Source organism: Acomys russatus, chromosome 2 (genome assembly GCF_903995435.1).
Source record: "Acomys russatus chromosome 2, mAcoRus1.1, whole genome shotgun sequence".
Lineage (NCBI taxonomy): Eukaryota > Metazoa > Chordata > Mammalia > Rodentia > Muridae > Acomys > Acomys russatus.
In genome coordinates this window covers 104,530,407-104,552,935 of record NC_067138.1, presented here as the reverse complement: position 1 = coordinate 104,552,935, position 22,529 = coordinate 104,530,407, and the positions used below count along the sequence as shown (strand labels likewise).

The 22,529-nt window shown below is 41.7% G+C and overlaps 1 protein-coding gene and 1 pseudogene across 1 annotated transcript in view; both read right to left on the bottom strand.

Moving 5' to 3' along the window:
* The window catches only part of LOC127199027 (F-box/LRR-repeat protein 19-like), a 29,275-nt pseudogene extending 28,297 nt beyond the window's left edge, over positions 1–978 (bottom strand).
* The window catches only part of Atg4c (autophagy related 4C cysteine peptidase), a 296,253-nt gene that overhangs the window by 68,544 nt on the left and 205,180 nt on the right, over positions 1–22,529 (bottom strand). The window lies entirely within an intron of this gene.

Below are 22,529 nucleotides of genomic sequence, written 5' to 3'. Positions count from 1 at the left end.
TGCCTGGGTCTGCTCCTCAGAGGAGGCAGGCATCTCCTCCCACCTTCTTCAAGTGCCTCTCTTGGCCTCCTTTCACCTTTTTCCTTGGGATGGGGGTCTCATTCCCTGCCTCCAACTCCTTCCGTTTGGGGGCTCAGACACATGGTCAGGAGGAGGGCCAGCAGGTAAGGGTCCCTTTCTTCTGGACAGAGGTGGAGGTGGTGGCTCCTCTGTCAGCTTCCATCCACCCCCTCACCACTGTCAACTCTATGGCGCCCTGGACCCTCACCTGCATCCTTGTCCATCCTTCCTGGGTACCTTGGGGGCACTCTCAGCAGTTGGGGATCTCTGAATTGATAGCACCCTGAGCCTTTCCCATCTTCAGGCAGCCAGGGTGACGATCTCATTGCAGACTGTACACTCCATGAGGCTCAAAACAAACTTCTCTTCCTCTCCGTCCACCTTCCTCCTTCCCAGCTTCCCCACACATAAGGCACACAGCTGTGTGTGGGAGCACGGGCGCAGTGCACTGCCGAAGCAGGCAAGACGGCTTCATGCGCCCGCCCTGCCGACGCCCCCAGTTTCTTCATGTCTCCTCAAAAATAGCAGTCCCCGCAACTCAGTTTGCACACACATACAGCTGTGTGTGGGAGCACGGACGCAGCGCACTGCAGAAGCAGGCATGACCGCTTCATGCGCCTGCTCCGCCGACGCCCCCAGCTTCCTCATGTCTCCTCAGAAATGGCAGTCCCTGCATTCAGTTCGCACACGCATGCAGCTGTGTGTGGGAGCACGGGCGCAGCGCACTGCCGAAGCAGGCAGGAATGCTTCATGCGCCTGCTCCGCCGACGCCCCCAGCTTCCTCAAATCTCCTCAGAAATGGCAGTGCCAGCCCTCAGATCGCACACAGGCCTGGCAGCGACGGCAGCAGGTTCCGCGGTGGTGCGCTTCAGCCCCAGGGCCCTGGCTGCGCGACGACATTGGGGGTGTTAACACCTCCGAAGGCTCTCAGGGTTAGGCGCAGGGCGGGAAAACGCTAGGAACGCCTCAGTCCACGCCTCCTGAGGGCGCTCGGCCCCTCCCTCCAGCGGAGGGCGGGACAACAGCGAGTGGAGGTCGGGAGCGTGGGGGCCAGGCCCTCCCACCGGCTGCTGCAAGGCCCTTCTGGGGGCTCAGTCACTCAGCCACTCCAGGCCAACGGGGGGGGGGCTCCTTGGGCACAGGGTGATCAGCTTCTGCCCAGGCCCCACTCAGTCCCGCGAGTCTCAGCTTCCCACCCACACCTTTTCCCAAAGCCCTCCCGACCCTTAACTGGCCCCTTCCCAGCTCCAACTGTCTAGCCGTCCAGGGAAAGATCCAGGGCTCCCCACCATTTCCGGGGTTCAAACCCATCCCACTGCTGGTTCACGGGGGGGGGGGGGGGTGGCTGCAACCTGCCACCCTCCCCTGGGTCCCCCTGACCCACAGAGACAGGGCAAAGAGGGGGGGGGGTCAGTTTTTTCGTTTTTTAACACTGTTGCTTTTCTTTAAAACTTGCAGGGCACATTAAAATTTCTTCTGCAAGACATGTATCAGCTTGCACATGAAAATTACCCTCCATGTCTTCTAGAACTTGACAACGTTCTTCAATATTATGGTCTCCCAAATTGTAGCTTAAAATATAGTACCAGAAATATATTATATATTATTGGAAATTAGGAAAATTGAAGGTATTATATCCAGAGTCTCTAAGAACCATGCCTGATTTTTTTCACCTCATTATTCCTCATTCTCAACTGAATTTGCAGAAGAACATCAGTAACAGAGAAACATTTGTCCCCTGACTTTAAAAAGCAAAACATGATTCAGTTCTTACCTACAGCAGCTTGGTTCGCGTAGGTCTCCAGCATCACATCCTTGTAGAGACTCTTCTGGGAAGGATCCAGCAAAGCCCACTCTTCCCGAGTGAAGTTCACATGCTCATCATCACAGGTCACTGCATCCTAAAGTATGCTGTACATGTGTACGCAGAAAGCAGGACACTGACATCACTGTACATGTCTGCGCCGTTGACAACATAGTCATGTAACTCTGGTGCTTCCTCCACTCATTTCCAGACACTAAAGTTCTACTGTAACCACCAAGTCATTTTAGAAGGAAACTGAATAATGAGGTTCATCTCCATCAAGGGCCAGCCTTGACACACACGTTAGTATTTGCACAGGACACAGTGTTGGTGAATTCCAAAGAACCATCTGAGGCTTTATCAATTGAGCTATTTGGTTTTTCTGGCCCTTCTGCTGCCGAAGGCGCTCCTTAGCTAAGGAGTCCACTGTTTAACAGCTGTGGCTGTGACAGTTTCCTGGTGCCAAAGCCGCTCCTTAGCTAAGGAGTCTACTGTTTAACAGCAGGAGGCTGTGACGGTTTCCTGTGCAAACAACAGGAGGCTGTAAAAGAAAAACCTTAGTCTGCTTTTAGGCTCAGTGGCTGCCTTGGGCGTCCAACAGTGGCTGCTGGAAGCTAGAGACCTGAAAACGGCCAAGGAACAGTTCTGGGCTGGTTTTCTTGTGGCCAGCTAGACAAGGGGGGGGGGGGGCGGGGGAGAAGAGGAAAAAAAGACTTTACACATACACTCATACAAGTAAAATAAACATGGGCTTTGAAAAGCAGATTCCCACAAGCTTTCCTGTGGTGGTGGCGTTGATTTTAGCAGTCTCTTTTGCGAAGAATGCAGCAAATCCAGGCCATCCTCAGGGAACCCCGCCCTGGCTGTGGCTCTTCCACTATATCAGCTCACGTAAGCAATGAGACGAGCAGACAGGTACATGTTCATACACACAAGGGAGTTCCCAATTTTACACACACACACACACACACAGAGAACAACAGCAACATGTAGACATTTAACATGCATACACATATCTATTCACATGTGAACATATATACACACATAGTTAATGGGTAGCACAGGCTCTAGCAAGCCCGTCTCTCTTTTATTCTTGTCCTAGGTTTTTATCTCCCCTATACAATCATCACACAGGAGAATGACAGTAGGACTATTGACTTTAAGTTACTTCATTAGAACTATATCTACTTGGACATTTTTTGTTCATTAAAGTTTAAATAGTAGTGTTATCTATAAGCTCACTGAGTTCCAAGCAGAAGCTTTATCTTTTTCTTATTTCATATGTACATTATGAGTTCCAAACAAGAGTTTTTGGTGTCACAGTTGTTATCAAGAAACAGGTGCCTGTCCTGTCTTGTATAGAAAACCATTTGTTCTTTGTGTTTATATTCATATGGTCTTTCTTATTGTGGTAAACACCTAGAACTCAGCCTGGACTAAACCTAGAATGAATGCATTCCCTTGATCATTAATTTGTTTCAATCTTGTTTTTCTTTCTGGTGTAACTCATGTGGTTCGCAGAACTCCTAGCAGTTTTTTGCCAATTTTTAGGAGGGCTAGAAGTTACTTGAATCTATTCAGAAATCACTGTCAGGAACTATATAATCACCTTCATAAGATTATGCAGGAAATCTGCATAATGCATTATGCCTGACACAAGAGAGAAGCATGGAAAGACAGGGTAGCAACAGGAAGCAGTTTTGAGGCTAAATCACTTAGGCTTTTCCTAAACCAGAGATACAGCTGTGAAAATGAGTGGGCTGCGTCCAGAGGCTCACAGGCTTGCTTTTGCCAATCCTGCATAGCTCTTGCCATTTGTCATTTCTGTGTCCTTTGAACAGGAAATAGTATTGCAAGAGAAATGCCAATTAACAGACATAGAGAACGAAGCACACAGATCACACATCAGAGAAATTGTAGGAACAATTACTAACTACAGAAATGATGGGAAAGCTGGGTATAATTGCTCATGCCTTTAATCCCTGCACTCAGGAGGCAGAGGCAGGTGCCAGCCTGTTCTATGCCATGACATACAAATTAAGATCCTGACTCCCTTCAAAAAAAATCAATCAAACAAACAAACAAACAAAAAAAGACAGAAAGAACTCAGAGGTCTTTACTGAAGTTCATACAAAGAATTATATATTCACTCCTGTTTGATATTTATCTTCCATAACCCTGAGGTACCCCGGTTTACAGTGTAACAATAGTAAGGTTTTACTAAAAGGGAATGCATGTTTAAACATTTATAAATGAACAGAAGGAAATAATAGCAATATAAATGTAGTAAATATAAATAGCAATATAAATAAACAAAATAGGGCAGGAGAGATGGCTCACCAGTTAAAAGCTCTTGCTGGTATTGAAAATAATTGAGGTGAGCTGGGCGTTGGTGGCGCACGCCTTTAATCCCAGCACTTGGGAGCCAGAGGCAGGCAGATCACTATGAGTTCGAGGCCAGACCAGTCTACAAAGTGAGTCCATGACAGCCAAGGCAACACAAAGAAATAATGTCTTGAAAAACCAAAAATAATAATAATAAAAAAAATTAAGAAAAAGAAAAAGAAAAGTGAAGGAAAAATTAATTGAGGTCAATTGTAATTATTTACGTGGGGCTCACAACTATTCATTATTCCAAGTTCAGGAGTTCTGACAGCAGGGAAGAGGAGGCACACGTGATATACGTGTTCATGCACACAGGAAAAACACTCATATTCATTCTACATGTGTTTGTAGGAAGAAAGTCACACACCTGCAATGCAATGACTCAGAAGGCTCAGGTCGTATTAATATCATCAATACATGCTATCCTAAAAAACAGAATATACTCAGCCAAATTTCAAAATTCAAGACGTAGAGGAAGATTAGCACAACAGCATATGCTTCCTTGTACAAAAACCTACATTCCAAGAACTTCCGCCAACTTTATTTTAAAAAATAAAAAAAACAGGGAGCTAGAGAGATGGCTCAGAGGTTAAGAGCACTGACTGCTCTTCCAGAGGTCCTGAGTTCAATTCCTGGCAACCACATGGTGGCTCACAACCATCTATAATGTGATCTGATGCCCTCTTCTAGCCTGCAGGTGTACATGAAGGAAGAGCACTGTATACATAATAATAAATAATAAATATTAAAAAAAATAAGAAACAGCCAGACATGTTGGCCCACATCTAATCCCAGCACTCTGGAGCCAGAGTCAGGTGGATCTCTAAGTTTGAGGCCTGTCTGGCCTACATACTTTCAGGAAAGCTAGGACTATAGAGAGAAACTTTGTTTTCAAAAACAGGAACAAAAACAACAAATTTAAAAATATAAAAACACCAGCAAATTAGCTTAGCACTAGGTAGCAATTGCTTCTACTGTATCTTATGTGATGTAGCCATAGAGTCTATGCTGGTGCAGGCATGACAGCATGAGAAGGAAGCTGACTGATCAGTTTCAACCACAACACAGTAGACACAAAGAACAGGAAATGGATTGAGTCTATAGACAACCAAATTTCATCCCAAATAAGGAATCTTGTTGAATAGTTATTAATATTTATAATTTTAAGATAATCAGTGCTTATTCCTTAGCCAAAACACCACACAGAGAGAATAGGATCTGTTTAATTAGCAGAGAGCATAATACTAAACAATACTAAACCTCCAAGCTAGTATATCTTCCTCCCATTCAGATTTCGCACATTATACTTGCTTTTTACTGTCTCCTAGGTCTGGTTCTTTTCTCCTGGTGTTGCCTGGGCCTCTCCATAGGCATCCTTCCTTTCCTTCCTGATCTTTCTCCTCCCCTTACTGGACCAGGATGTCCCACCCTAGTGTCTGTTATTGCTCAGCACTGGCTAGTTGACTTTTATTGGCAATAAAGAGAACAAATGGTGACACAACTTGACACAAACTTGACACCAGAGATACTTGAAATAAACATCACAATGCAAACTAGATAGTGGGGTAGAGAAGTCAGCATTTGAATGAACAGGAGTCAACTATGCCCAACACACAAACAGAATCTAGAAAGGCTCCTCCTACAAAAGCATCCATAAGCTCCCCAAAGAAAGCCACAAAGGCCAGACAAGTGTTCAAAGACAGCCTCTAATCTAGGAGCTTTTTGACTCAAACAACTGCATTCTCACCCTGGTTACTATAGGTTTATGGTCACCCTGTGATGCAAATGCATTTAGTATAACGGTAATGATCCTAATAATCTGCAACAGCATGTTCTCTGTGCAAGTGCCCAAAGCAACAGCCTGTACACTGTGCAAGTGCCAAAAGCAACAGCCTGTTCACTGTACAAATGCCCAAAGTCGCTTCTGACGATTACAACAACCTCTTTTTTTTTTTTTTTTAAGACAGGGTTTCTCTATGTAGCCTTGGCTGTCCTGGGCTCACTTTGTAGACCAGGCTGTCCTTGAATTCACAGCAATCCTCCTGTCTCTGCCTCCCGAGTACTGGGATTAAAGGCGTGCACCACCACGCCCAGCTCACAACTACCTCTTGATTCACACATCTTATAAAATCATTACACAAATTCTATCTTTCCAACACACAATGGCACAGAATAGTCCTTCTCATTCCAGGAAATAGGAATGTGTACACAGTGAGGGGAGATTAGACCAAGGCAAAAAACTCAGCAGGGCAAACACCAAATCCTGCAGCTCTGTCTCACACACATGGATCTTCACATCAAAGGGCTTAGATGGACCCATTCCTGTACCTTTTCACACATCCCTCAGTTTGGCTACTTCCACTCCCTAGCTGCATCTCTCTGTGTAGATTTCTCAATGGCTTGGATGTCTCAACATCTTGTTTGTGGCCTCAAAATGCAACTCAGGCTTCATCCTCACAGCTTCAATGCAGTGAACTCTCACAGTCTCCTCACTGGGACTATGAGGCTGCCAAACATAAATAGCTGGGACATTGCTGAGCTGAATCCACAGAGGAAGATTCTTTGCATCTTTCTTGTTTTCAGAAGCAGCACAATAAGGCTATCCTGTCAAGATCGGCTTCTATGTTGGGATGGACCCAGCCACACTTGGACCACAGCAGCAGCAGATTTTCTCAAAGTTTTTTCCTGCAACTAGGAATCAGTTTGCATACTCTTTCCACTTATTTAAGGCTTAGCAGGAGGAAGTATTGCCCTTAAGGCACCTCGTTAGGTTTCCAACCAGATCAAGGGCCCTCTTTCTTTTCTTTTCTTTTTTTTTTTTTGGTTTTTTGAGACAGGGTTTCTCTGTGTAGCCTTGGCTGTCCTGGACCCGCTTTGTAGACCAGGCTGGTCCCCCTTTCTTTTCTCCTTGAAAAGTCCTGCCTCTGTTTCAGCACCTGACTGCCATCTGAAACTGCCTTGTGCTGTTTTTCTCTACAAACCGCAGACTTTGTGTTTACTTCTGGCCCACGTTTCACTTTTTTTAAATGTAGTCCTGAGTGAGTCACAGGTTTTAACCATTCAAAAGGTTCACTATTCCATCTAAGGATCAGCCCACTGATTTTCAATTCTGTCTCAGGGCATGAACAGAATAATAAACATTTTGGGAAATACCACACAAATGTCCTCTAGCTAAATTTTTCCCAGGGTCTATTTTCTGCTGAATCCCTATGACCTTAACTTCCTCTTTCTGCACTACTCAAAACACTCTGACCTTCCAGGTCCTAAAGGAACAGCCGATTAAGCTCAATTTCTGATATTTTCCACATTCCTCCAAATGAGAACTTCCCAGGTTCTGTCCAACAGCAAAATAACTTTTTGCGTACCATTTTTTGTTTTAACTTGCTCTGTCCTCTAGTCAAAAGCATCTCAGGTAGTTAGTGGGTGTTTGGGATGGTTCTGTCAGATCACAGTCCATCATTTTGGGAGCTCAGGATAGAAAGTCAAGCTAGAAAGTCAAGGCAAACACCATGGACAAACATTGTTTCCTGGCTTGCTCTCTTGCAAGGTTACCGTGTCAAGTTCGGCTGCCCCAGGCCCATTTGCTTAGGGATATTGCCTCACTGGAAGAGCCTTCTCAAATAAATTGTCAGTCACACAATCTCTCACAGACATAGCAACCATTTTGATGAGAGCATGACGTCAATTGAGGCTCCCTCACATGGCTGTGGGGTCTGAAATGTTGAAAGCTGAAGTGAATTAGGACACAGGGAAGTTAATATATGAGAAAGTTTGAAAAACCCAAAATCAATATGTTAACCATTTCAATCACTTAAGTAACAAAAGCCCAAACATTGATGATTACAACTGGAAAACACAGACTTGCCAAGAAATGAGAGGCAAACCTTTAGGATCAAGAGACAACTAACACTGTTTCTCCGCAGAGAGTTCCCAAAGTAACAAACACTAAAGGAACTCATAACACACTCAAAATCAAGTAAACAGGTACCAAAGAGAAGAATACAAAGAATCAGGGAGCAGCGGCAGCACCTGAGGCACGACAATGAGCAGTCTTTGGTGCAGTCTGGAGCCCTTTCGATTCCCGTGCCCAGCTCCATGTTCTATGATAAAGATGGAGATCTGGGTTACGAGTTCAGGGCATCGTGAGGCTGGATCCACACCCCCTGCACCCCGGCCCACCCGAATCCACGTGGATTTCCGCCATGATGAAATGTGAGCCTGTGGCATGGCAGACACAAGCGCCCACTGCCCCAGCAAGAAACTCCCAGACTCAGGAGTCAAGCTGATCCCCCAACCCTGAATAAACTAAATGCTGTTGCACCAGAAAACAAACAAAAACAACAAAGAAGCAATGAAACAGAGCTGATTCATTGCAAAAAACCAAAATAGACTAACCATTATCCAAACTAACTAAAACACAGAAGAATATGCAAATTTTAGAAACCAGAAACAGAAAGGACATACAAGCAGACAATGAGTAAATCCTGAGAATAGTTAAGGATGGACTTTAAAAACCTGTACTCCAACAAATGGAAAATCTAAAAGAAATGGATAATTTAATTGATAGGCAACTCTAACCAAAGTTAAATCAAGATCAGATAAACAACTTAAGTAGACCTATAACTGCTAGTGAAACAGAAAATTTCATTGCAGGACTCCCAACCAAAAAAACAAAACAAAACAAAACAAAAACCAGGGCTGGAAGGTTTTAATTAAGAAATCAATCAGACTTTCAAAGAAGACTTAACACCAATACTGCTCAACCTATTCTGCAAAATAGAAACAGAAGTATTATTACCCAGTTCACTTCACTGTATGAAGCCACAGTTACCTTGATACCCAAAGCACTTGGCAAAGAAAGAGCACTGCTGACCAATTTCCATCATGGACATAGATCCAAAAATACTCAAAAATTATTTGCAAACTCAACCAAAGAACAGATCAAAAAGATCACACACAATGTTCAAGCAGGCTTCATCCCAGAGATGCAGGGAAAGTTAAACATACAAAAATAAGTAAATGTAACCCACCATATAATAAACTGACAGAAAAGAGAAAAACACACAGGATCATCTCATTTGCCACCTACCAAGCCTTTGACAAAAATCCGACACCAATTCATGATAGAAGTCTTGGAGAGATTAGGGATGCAAGGGACACACCTGTTGTGGTTAATTCAGTCAGTACGGCCTACTAACGTTTATATATATTAGGCCTGTAGTTTATATATATATATATATAATGTTTATATATATTAGGCCTACTAACGTTTATATATATTAGGCCTGTAGTCATCATTACGGTGGCATTAGGGATGCCAGGGACACACCTGTTGTGGTTAATTCAGTCAGTACGGCCTACTGACGTTTATATATATTAGGCCTGTAGTCATCATTACGGTGGTACTCTCTAACCTGCTAGCAACCAGTCAAGGCGCAGACACCTGTTATATGTTAAAACAGCCTTAGCTAACCTTGGGCAGATGTTAAATACATAAACTACTTCCTATGCCATCTGCTTCTAATAATTTCTATCAAGCTACCTCCCACCCATAATCCCAAATACTTGCTAATTTTCATCCTCTGGACCAAATCTGCATCATGCTGGCCATATCTTTCTCCTTCATCCAATCCATGGCGCAGCTTTCTTCCACCTCTCCTCTCCTCCCAAGATTTTCTGTGTCTCCCAAAGCCCGGGAACCTTAGCCACGCCCATCCCATTTACCCTGCCCCGGGATGATGGCCTTTTATTAGTCAAACAGGTTAGGCTCTTAGGCAAGAAACAAGCTGGCAAGCAGTACTTAGCATCAAAATACACCAGACCCACCTCCAACACATACCCAAACATAATAAAGGGAATCTGCAGCAAGCCTATAGCCAAGATCAAATTAAATGGAGAGAAACAAAAAACAATTCCACTAAAATCAGGAACAAGACAAGGCTGTCCATTCTCCCCACATCTATTCAATATTTTATTTGAAGTTCTAGCTAGAGCAATAAGACAGCTGACAGAGATCAAGAGAGTAACAGGCCCTATGGAACTTGAGTTCTGGAAAGATGTCAAGTCCCCAGGCAGACAAAGGAAACTGAACCTGGAAACTGCAAGAGCAACCACTGCCCTTAACTGCCGAGTCACATCTTCTGCCCTTTAATGGTTCCTTAAGTAGCTACTGTGGACTCTTAAATCAATGAACAGTGAGTCAGAAATGATGGAGCTCCAAGGACACTTTCTTAGAGCATAAGAGGAGTGACAGCTCAGGAAAGACAATCACACAGAAGTGACAAAGAGAAGTCAAGAAGTTTGGCAGCGAGAGGCTCAGGTTATGAAAGATATTTGCCCAGAGTTATGTGCCTGAGGGCTTTAGAAGCATGAAAACAAGTCAATCTGAAATAGTATGTAGAAAGATAATAGTAAGGCTATGCAGAGATTAATGAACTAGATAGAGACTCAAAGATAGTACAGTGATTCAACATAACAGAACGGTTTCAGTGCAGAGACTAAAGAACTAGCAAAGCATCATTCACCTAATTCAAACTGGAAAAGTGAATTTATATGTATTAGAAGTAGAGCTAACATGAGGATACTGCAATATTTGACAAGGACTTCAGTGTTACCTTGTGCAGTACTGTGGAAAGTCGTACACACATAAACCACAACTGAAGAAGACATGATGAGTGCCTAGGAACAAGTGACTAAATCACCCTCCTACATGACACAACTACAACACACAGCAAGCAGCTGCTAAGACTGAAGCAGTAAGAGTTTCTGCCAACAGTGTCTGAGGACTGGGCAGATTAACATGGAATTCTCCTTTCCATCAGCAAACCTTATACTAATGCCAAAAGGAGAACACTGCATTAAAAAAAAAAAAAAAAAAAAAAAAAACAATAGAAAGTCCTTATGCAAAGCTGGCTTTACCTTGGAAGCACAAAGCAGGTGAGCTCAAATAAATATACACAAAAAATTAAAAAGTCATAGAGCAGTTGCCAAGATCTATACAGACGCAGCGATCACTTCTAAATAACACAGAAATGGAAAAATTGAGTTCACACCAAGAATGCAAGGCTGTTTCAACACCTACAAATGAATCTATGTAAGACACCAAATATGAAGACTCAGTGAAAGTAGGAAAATGGCTATGTCAATAGATACATTAAAGCCATATGGTAAAATATGACATTTTCTCAGTATAAAACCTCTCAAGATATGAGGACAGAAGGAACATACCTCAGAATAATACAAACAGACACAAAGCTAAAGCTAAAATGTAAAAAAGGACAACAGGAATAATTCCACTCTAATCAGGACTAACTCAAAAGAGTGTATCAGTGAGTACACAGTTCTCTGACAGAGAAAAATTTAAGGGGACAATAGAGTAAGAAAGCAAATGGATCTCCTTAAAGGAAAAAAACAAACAAGCAAACAAACAACAACAACTCAGCCCAAGAGTGGTGGCACATGCCTTTAATCCCAGCACTTGGGAGGCAGAGGCAGGTAGAGCTCTGTAAGTTCGAGGCCAGCCTGGTCTACAAAGCGAGTCAAGGACAGAGAAAGCTACACAGAGAAATCTTGTCTTGAAAAAAACCAGAAGAAGAAAAGAAGAAGAAGAAGAAGAAGAAGAAGAAGAAGAAGAAGAAGAAGAAGAAGAAGAAGAAGAAGAAGAAGAAGAACTCAATCAAACCACTCACACTCTTCAGATATCTTGGACTACATAGTAATATGATTAACAATGTCAAAAACAGCTATGCAGACTGAGGAGGAGGGCAGAGTCATCAGTGGTCACATCCCAATTTGGATCCTGTGTACTACAATCCAAACCTGTCAGACATGCCCACTGGAACCATACGGGAAAGACTATTTTTAGTAACAGAAGCTTTTCTGGTTCAATATAAGGGTAATTGCACAGGGGAGGAAATACACAGATTACACTTGGAACCTGACCAAAGCAAATGTTAAGGAAGGTCACAGGCCCTAAAAAGGAATCCACTATGACATTTGCTACACACACAAATGGCTTGGTTCACACCCAAGACCAGGTGCTGCTTTCAGTCTGGGTCAGAGACTTTGTTTTCAATGGGCAACAGTTATTTCAGAGACTCGAAACTAATCAAATACAGGGAACTACTGAATGCTTAATGTACTGCCTATAGTGGGAAATTCATATCTAACCATAGCTAACATTATTCTCAGTGAAAATTTCCAGAATCATTAATGAAACAAAATCTTGCAAAATCAATTTCATGTCCTGTTTCTATTGTCACTTAAGAGCCACCCCACACCATGCTCAATCTGTCTAACATACCTGGATCCTTTGCTGCAATCTCTGTCCTCACTATCTAGGGCTCTTAGTTGTCACTCACAGGTGAGCAGATCTGGCTGAGCAGTGGGAGACCTGCCCATGGGAAAGAGGTGCAAAGCACTTTATTGGAACAAAACTGAAAGATGCTAACACCTGCCAAAAGGATGACCATGAAGGAAATAGAAAGTATCATAAAAATATCTCTTCTTCACTGAGGATTTCAATTAGTCTATGAGATGTGAGACTCATTCACACACAGTTTACACACATGCAGAGCCATTTTCCCAGGTAGCCTGGGGAAGGAAGACTGCAAGAAAACTGGATTCTGACCCACAGAATCCAGACTGCTGCACCACTACAACAGGGGGTCTCTGAGAAAAAGCCCTGAGGCCAGGGTCCAGGCATTCCCACTCCTACAAGAAGTCTACAGTGAAAAACCTCAGTGTTAACAAGCCGTGAACTTAAAAACAAGAGTTTGGCAACATGTGCACAGGCACAGGGATTTCCTTGAACCAAGGAGGCAGTTTTCTGATTTAAGTCAGCAATCATAATCACTCAAAAGGTGTATCCTAATTTTGTTGTAATCTATAGTGAGTTTTCTATCTACAATAGCAGTGTGGCCTGATGTCATGCTCTCACAGCACGCATAGTGGGCTGGGCTCTCAAAGAAATTCAGGACAAAGGGCTACCTGAGATTAACATATTAAAGGAGACATTTGTGGAGAGGTGATTTCTTGTTGCCTGGTTCCTCTCTAAACCCTAGTCTCTCCTCCCTTCTCTTTCTGTGCCCCATCTCCTCCCCTGTCAGTCTTCTCATGAGCTGGCTCAGTCTGGACCCTTCTAGATACATCTGGCTGTTTCTCCCTCATACTGTAAAGCCCAAAATTGACCTGCAAATACCACCTGCCCAAGAACCAGATTAGTTACCTGGAATGCTGGGAGTTGTAGTTCTTCAAAACTAACAAAGCCACATGGGAAAGTATGGTGGCATATAGGTTTGTATTCATAAGCCCCTGTAGCTCTTGACCAAAGTCCATTTCTCAGTCAATATTTACTATTTATATTAGTACCTGCTCAAGTAGTGAAATTGGTTTTTCTCCTGGGAATCTCAGGATGAACACAGCATAGAATAAACCTCAACCATACCCTGGAGCAGTCAGATCTTCAGTTTTCATCAGACCCAAGGTATAACATTAATAACTAAGCATTAAAGACACATTTCTGAATGCTGTACTCACATCTAAAATGTTAATGTTCCCAACCATAACTATGGTGCTTTATAAAGAATATTTTCTGATTCAATCAAATCTGCACTGGTTCCACATATGGCCAACATGTATTCTGTGGATGCTTATTCCCCAGGACAAAGGACACGTTCTTGAATAGGCAAATAGAGGAACAGGGGAGTTAAGAAAGCATGGGTGAATTTGAATTCGAGGAGATTTGTAACTGCTGTAGCAGTAAACCCAGTGTCCAAATACACATACTGCAAATGCTCCATGAGATGATTTTATGAAAATTATTCTGGCAACCATAAAAGAAAAATTTTAAAAACTCACAATAAACCCCCTACCCACAATGGTAAGGTATCCTCAAAAGAACTGTGATAGTGGCATCCTTAAGAGCAGGAGGCAGAGGCAAGTGGATCACTCGGAGTTCAAGGCCAGCCTGATCTACAAAGCAAGACTAGGACAGCTAAGGAAACAGAGAAACCCTGTCTTGAAAAACATGCTGCTGCTCTTCCTCTGTTTCCTATGCCACAACCACTCTGACATGGGAGGGTCCAGGGACACTGGGCTGCAGGTGCTGTGCTGCAGACTGGTGACTGTCCCAAGCCAGCAGCCAGGAAACTGCATCTGAGGAGAGTTGTTGGGTTTCTGTAAACAACCTGCCCCCACATGCTGCCCATCCACAGAAGGAAATGGTGCATACTCATAAAGACCCACCCACTATCCCTCAGCTCCAGTCACATGGTTCTCCTAAACCTTTCCATCCACAGAAGGAAATGGTGCATACTCATAAAGACCCACCCACTATCCCTCAGCTCCAGTCACATGGTTCTCCTAAACCTTTCCAAGGGCCGCCCATATTTTTTCTCTTCCTTGTCACTCTCCTGGTTTTTAGTGTCACTGCCCTGCAGAGACTGGTGCCTCCAACTCTTTCTCAAGTTGCAGGCCACACAGCTCTGTAGGCTCAGTTCTCTTAACCAATATATTTTATTACAACTTATTAACCGAACATACGTCACTTATAACCTAGCTAACCAAAACAATAGGAAAAGAGGGTTAAAGAACACAGTAATACCGTAAGGATACCAGTTCTGAGGTGTTGGACCCTAGAGTCCAATTCAGGAAGGGGGTTGCCGCGAGAGACCACTCAAGTCACACAGGCTGGATGTATAGGTAAAATTTATTACTGACACATCAGAAGTCCCAATTGTTGATATGTCAGGGTCCCTCAGCACTCGGGAGGTGAAGGACCCCAGTAGCTGTTACAGGCTAGCTTTTAAAGGCTAAAACCACAAAGCAGGGGGGGTTGCTTATCAAGTTAGACCATATGGACATTGGCGTTGGGAGACCTCTTGTGGGGACTTGGGTGTGAGTCCCTAGGGCGGTTACTAGAAACCGTATGAGACCTTTGATAGTGGGGAGCTCGCATGTAGCTATTCTGGGAACGAGGGTGGAACTCCTGAGGCTAGCAGTAACAAGAACTGGGAGAAGCCTCAGGTCTTACATTTTATAATTTTACAATTTTACAGTTTCTCAGAGGAACGATTCTCCTGGCGTAATCAGCAGGATTTCTTCTGTTGGAACCCGGAACCTCAGCAAGAGCCAGAGCCCCAAAGCCTTCCCGCAAGCGGTTCTCTCTAGGAGTGTCTCAAAGTGGAGTGTTGAACAGCCAAAACTATCCCAAGTCTCCAAAAGCCTCGCCTCCAGTTCTGGGCTCATTTATAGATCTCCTCCTGGAGTCTGTTCACGGGATCTTTTTAGCTGGCAACAATTAAGCTCCCGCAGGAGGTGGTTAGTCTTCTAGTGGGTTAACCTCACTTGTTCTCTTACAAGACAGTTCCCACACTTGGGACCATAAAAAACAGGTTTATCTCTCCTTCACAGCTCCAACTGTCAGGCTGCCCTGGCTCTGCTCTGCAAGCCTCCCAGCATTATTGCTGCCAGCCTAAACCAGAACTGGGTCTAGTAGGCTGCTGCACCCCAATATCTGAGCCCTATAGTGAATTCTGAACCCTTCATAGAAAAGATGGGCAGCCTAACTTGTTAGCTTGTTATACAAGCCTCCTAGGCTAAAAAAATGCAGAGCAGCCAGGCGTGGTGGCGCACTCCTTTAATCCCAGCACTCAGGAGGCAGAGGCAGGCGGATCGCTGTGAGTTCGAGGCCAGCCTGGTCTACAAAGCGAGTCCAGGACAGCCAAGGCTACACAGAGAGACCTTGTATCGAAACCCCGCCCCCCAAAAAAATGCAGGGCAAAAGACATCCAACACCCTTATTCCAATTTCTTTTGGTCTCATTCACAAAACAAATTATTTACCAAAAAAAAAAAAAAAAAAAAAAGTACTAAATGTCAATCACAACCATAGCTGTATCCCCTAAAAAGAGCAATTTAAATAATATCCAACATTCAAAACACAGTGTCATGAAGATAAGCGCAAGAAAAATGGTTGATGGTATAGAAATGCAAGGAAATGGACAAAGGAACTGAGGGCAGTGTAGGATAAGAAAACTGCTGGGCATGGTGGCGCACGCCTTTAATCCCAGTACTCGGAGGCAGAGGCAGGTGGATTGCTGTGAGTTCAAGGCCAGCCTGGTCTACAAAGTGAGTCCAAGATGGCCAAGATAACATAGAGAAACCCTGTCTCGAAAAACCAATAAATAAATAAATAAGGGCTAATATCAAAATATATATACTTTGTGTGTGTATATATATATATATATATATATATATATATATATATACTTTGTATATACTGTGTAAGGACACCAGATATTGTATAACACCCCTTTCAAAAAACATTTTTACACAAATGATAAATTTATTTGTTAATGTTACATCTCAGGTTATTTTCAATTTTTTACACTAAAAAGATTTATGCAAAAATTAAGGTGGCTAAGTATAATCAAAGGTGTCTAGCTCTTTAACTTCTACTACATTACTTACAAAAATTTTCCCTCATTCAAAGTCAAGGATATTCAAAATTCTTGATAAAATGTAAAGTTTCTTTCTCAGAATATGCAAAACCATGTGGGGAGGGTTGGGGGCAAAGATGCAATGCCAAATGAAAAAACTTATTCTGAAAACTTGTAACAAAAAGGTTATTAATTAAAACTCTATGCATAGGTAATCTTAAGTTGTTATTGTATACTTATATGCAACTTCAAATCAACTCTTGTTGCCAGGCATGGTGACACACATCTTAAATCCCAGCACTCTGGAGGAAGAGGCAGGCAGATTGCTGTGAGATCTAGGCCAGCCTGGTCTACAAAGGGAGTCCAGGACAACCAAGACTACACAAAGAAACCCTGTCTCAAAAAACCAAAAATAACAAAAGAAAACAAAACAAAAACCAACTCTTGTTATCTCTTTTTAAACTAAGGAGATAACAGCAGGTCTCCAAGACATTTTGGATTAGGATAGATTTTTATTCTAAAAATTTCATTTAAAAGACCAATAAATTGCCGGGCGTGGTGGCGCACGCCTTTAATCCCAGCACTCGGGAGGCAGAGGCAGGCGGATCGCTGTGAGTTCGAGGCCAGCCAAGGCTATACAGAGAAACCCTGTCTCGAAAAACCAAAAAAAAAAAAAAAAAAAAAAAAAAGAAAAAAAAGAAAAGAAAAGAAAAAAAGACCAATAAATTTAATAAATAAAACATATTTCATATATAAGATTAACAAAGTCCTAACATTTACACAGATTAACAATTACTGACTTAGAGGTTACATGACATCCTAATGTTCCCTAATACTACACAAGAATCAAAAACAAAACAAAGTTTCCAATGATTTTGTGGACTATATTTATGGTGTTATAAAATTATCAGTTTCTCTGTGGGCTACATTTATGATGTAAAGTTTCATTTTGATACTAAGAGATCTTCAGTCCAAAAATTGTAGTTTTCAGGCTAAAGCTTAATATGGATAAAACTATAAAATACCAATCTTATTAAAGTTATTAACTTATTATAAGCTATAAAGATAATTAGGACATTCAAGTTAATGTCCAGTCACCTTTATAAATGAGCAAATTCTTTAGCATGCTCAAAACTATGCTTGTAATTATGCTAAATGCAAATATAATTAGTTTTGAAGGACAAACTTGTCTTTTGTGTATGTTTTCCAGGTTAAGATGAAAGCAAGTGACTAAAAACAAAGTTTACTTGAAATCAAGTATACTCAATAACTTAAGCGTTGACCATAGTGGATGTAAACATGTTTTTGTTTTGATCCCAAGTGTGGGATGGGAAACAGACTTGTGAGAGAGCAGGTGATGTTTATCCACTTAGAGAGCGAACCACTTCGTTTTGTAGGGGGTGGGAGGGGCTTGATTTTTAACAGCTGAAAACAGCCTAGTACAGACTCTAAGAAGAGATACATATATGAACCCAAAACAGGAGACTGGGGCTTTTTGGGTCTGGGTATCACTTCGAGGAACTAAATTCGACAAGGTCTACTTCTGTTCCCATAATTCTCCTTTCTCTCCTATCTAGGGTAGGTGGCTTGGGAGGGAGGTATAAACATTTTAAGAATCTCAAATAAAGTTGGTTTGGAAAAGGTGAAGCCTACAGTTGACCCTCAGACTCCTCAGAGTTCTTCTGAATATGGCATTTTAAATGTTTAATAAAAAACTTTGCATGATAGTTCTGAGAATGTGATTTAAGGTATATAAATGCAGGTTGTAAAGGTCTAAAAATGATTTAAAGTTCATACAAAACAAAAATAGTTCCAATAGCTTTCCCTCTCAATATGCACTTGTTATATTAAGACACAAAAAGTACAGAGGTAACCTGCTTTATCCAAGAATTCATATGATGTGACCACGGTCTTTCTGTAGGGCTTCTGGCAACCCTGGGCCAGGAAACCCTGTGCGCTGTCACCGTGGCAGCTGCACGGAAAGGCAGCTTCCAACCCGGAGAAGCACTGGCATGAGAGCAGATTCCCAATGCCAGGACAACCCATGAGAGAAAAAACAAGAGAAAAAAATAAGGCTGAGAACAGTCCAGCATAGGTCAGTCCTGATGAGAGTCACATCTATGTGTGTGCTGACAGGCTCTCCTGTGCTAGCTCTCCAACCTGGCCTGGCCATGCTGGGGTGATTCATACACGATGACACTCAGGTCCATAAAGAATTTAGGAGCTTCCATGGGGAATGGAGTGGAGGTGGGGGTGGGGGACGGGGGTGCCACATGCACCAGCATAGTGGGGAAAAAAAGGTACTTACATCAGAACATGAATGCTTACTCTTCCTCTACTCCCATGAAACAATGGTCTGGAAGAGAAGTGAGGGCCAAGGCTGTTTGCTTTGAGGCAGCATAAGTGGGTCTGAGCAGTGGACTAAGAAGTGTGGCTATCAGGAGCTGGCCTATCAGGTGAGGCTTGTAGTGCAGAGCCAGTATGGTTTTGATGAACAATACTTGTTGAAATTCTATAATAATTTAAACTGCCCTATCATTTCATATATTCTCAATAATTGGGTTATTTTCTTGCTTTGCTAATTTCATTAGTTTAAAAATGTTTGACCTTTGACTGTGTGCTTAAACCCGTGCTGTCATGTTAACACGCCAGTGAAAACAACTTACAAGTGTCTTATCTATTCACACGATGAGAGTTCTAGGAATGGAGCTCGAAGAGTTGTTTGGCTGCAAGTGTCCTCACTGGCTCTTATTTAGATTCAAGACTTATTTATCTATGTGCTGGTGGGTGAGTGTGCATGTGCCACAGCCCAACTATAGAGTTAAGAGAAAACGTGTAGAAGCAGTACGGTCTCCCAGAGACTGAGCTCAGGTCATCAGTGTTAGAAGCAACCAACTTAACAATGAGACAGCTCTGGCATCCATTTGTGGTTATGAGAAAAGTGTTATGAACAAGTGTTTCTCCTAAGGATAAACTAATACATAAAAAAAAAAAAAAAAAAAAAAAAAGAGCTAGGAGTATATCGTTTTCATAGTACATAGGATTTATTATTCAAATTGTCCTGTGTTTCCTCTATCCTTGGATGAAAATATGTTTACAATCTGAAAAGAAGACAGTACTTTATAGATGTGATGTTTCGCTCATCTTATTTGAGCATCCGTGACACGACTCAGTGTGAAAAGCCTGTGCTATGCAAGGCTGGCAACCTGACCTTGATCACAATATAAAGATGAGCAAAAGTAGATCCCACAAAGCCGTCTTCCATTCTCCACACATCTGTGTGCATAAAAATACATAACCACATTGCATACACAATAGAAAAATTAATAAATCTCATTGCTGGCTGTTACAGTATCTAGCATATCTCGATAATTCCCTTAAAAGGCAATAGTTCAAGATGAAATGCCACATGGTAACTAATGGGGACATGAAGAAGCACGGAACATCAAATAATATATACATATCCATAGCAGTCAAGCTATGTTGTGAGATGCTCAGTCTGTTGTTGATTATCCTACTTCATTACATCTCTATCAAATACATGAACACGGTGCTTTGGATAAACATGAGGTTTTTAAGTTTTTTTTTTTTTTTTTAATATTCCCTTCTATTAAGCATTTTAACATTAACACTGTTAAAACATTTGACAAAACAGGACACATTGGGGGTACATCTTCTACCCTTGGACTTGTACTCAGGAAGCTGACACATGAAGAGTTCAAATGCAGCCTTGACTAATGACTGACATCTAAGTCCTGATGGATAACAAACATCATCTCAGAGGAATTTGTGAAACTATGAAAAGCAAAACCAGGAACGAAAACTCACCATCCTTTCACAGTCACTCTTACTTAAAAACTATGATCATGCCCAGCCTGATATTCAAATGAACAAAGGCCCACTTAGATGATGGGCATCTTCTTCTATACAGTGCAGCAGAAAACTATCTATAACCAAGTCAAAGTGCAATTGAAGATGAAGTGAAGCTACAAAAGGATTGTAAGAACAGCTTTAAAAATTCTGCACAAAAATTTGCCACACGTATAGCAACCTTCTATACCTACTGCAAATGATTAAAAATAAAATCACAACCACAACTGTGATCTTCACCATTACACTTGAATGAACATGGTAACTTACTTCCTTCAAGGCTATGATGAAGAGATGAAACAAAATTTTTCCTAGAATTGAAGACAACTGTAATCGTTAACAAGGACAGTGTTTTTCCCTTGTATGGGATCTTTCCTGTTTCCTAACATCCAGATCATATTTAAAAAAAAAAAAAAAAAAAAAAAGACTTCAAGAGCAGAGCTTGGTGACTATGCCTTTAATCCCAGAACTCAGGAGGCAGAGGCAGGCAGATCACTATGAGTTCAAGGCCAGCCTGGTCTAAAAAGCGAGTACAGGACAGCCAAGGCTACAGAGACTAGTCTCAAAAAACAAACCAAAAAAAAATATTTCAATATATTTACAGGGCTAGAGACATGGCCAAGGAGTTAAGACAAATTCATTCCTAGGACCAACATTAGGGTTTCGACAACTTCCTGAAATTCCTGCTACAAGATGTTCCAAGAATCTAATCTTCTTAGAAACCAGCATTCACATGCATGTACCCACACAAAGATGACACACTGATTCCATGTGATTAAAATGAAAACAAATTGTTAAAGAAATAAATTTTTACTCATGAATGTTTTTCTCATATAGTCCTTCATTCCTGTAACCCAGGAGTTGAAGCTTGTAGAAGAAAGCAACCATGTAGGGGTGAAGTTAGAGAAATCAATCTTTCTCAGCTGGTGGTTTCACTTGGGAAGATTTAGGAAAATCTGCCCTGCTGGAGGCAATACGACACTGGGAGTGAGCTTGAGAATTTCCATCTTTACAACATTTCTAGTTCCTATTCGCATTACTGCTGTGGGTTGAGGATGTGAACTCTGAGCTTCCTCCTTTTATTGACATGGCTGAAACTTGTTGCCATGACACTTTCATGGTGATCACATAACTCTCTGGAACTATAAGCCAAATTAAACACCTTTATAAGTTTCCTTAGACAGAAAGGGCACTAATGCACATGAATAAAGATTTACATCTGGATGTGATATTTCATGTCATTGAGAAAAGTATAAAATCTAAAATGATTACCTTATCATTTAAATTCATAGTTCTTCTCAACATGAGTTTACAGGTACAAACAAAATGAAGAGAGGTATCATTGTACTTGAGTAGACTATTGGCATTTGTTGTTGTTGTTGTTTTTTCTTTCAAAAGAAATAATCTTATATAACTTAATGTGTTGGCTAAAGGTCTTACCAAATCCTTTATGAGTCCTTCAGGTCTTCAAAGACTACTCTGATATGCAAAGATTTTAACAGACTGATTATCCACTAATGGCTTTAGTCTTGTATAAAAATTTACCACACTGACTACACTTATAGGTTTTCTCTACAGCATGACTTTTTCTCATGATTTTTAAGGACTACTGCTATATACACAGGCTTTACCCTTATTCCTCATATGTATTCATTGTTTTCTTTTATGATGTAGGAGATCACTGTGACATGCAAATGCTTTACCATATGGATCACATCAATAGGGTTTCTGTCTAGTATGATTACTTTAATGATTATGACTTTGAAAATGTGTAAAGGCTTCACCATAATAAATACATTCATACAGTTTCTCTCCAGTATGTGTTCTTTCATTTCTTTGGAGGTAACTGTGACATGCAAAGGCTTTTCCACATGACATACATTCCTAGGGTTTCTCTCCAGTATGTGTTCTTTCATGCATTTGGAGATAACAGTGATAAGCAAAGGCTTTTCCACATTGCGTACATTCGTA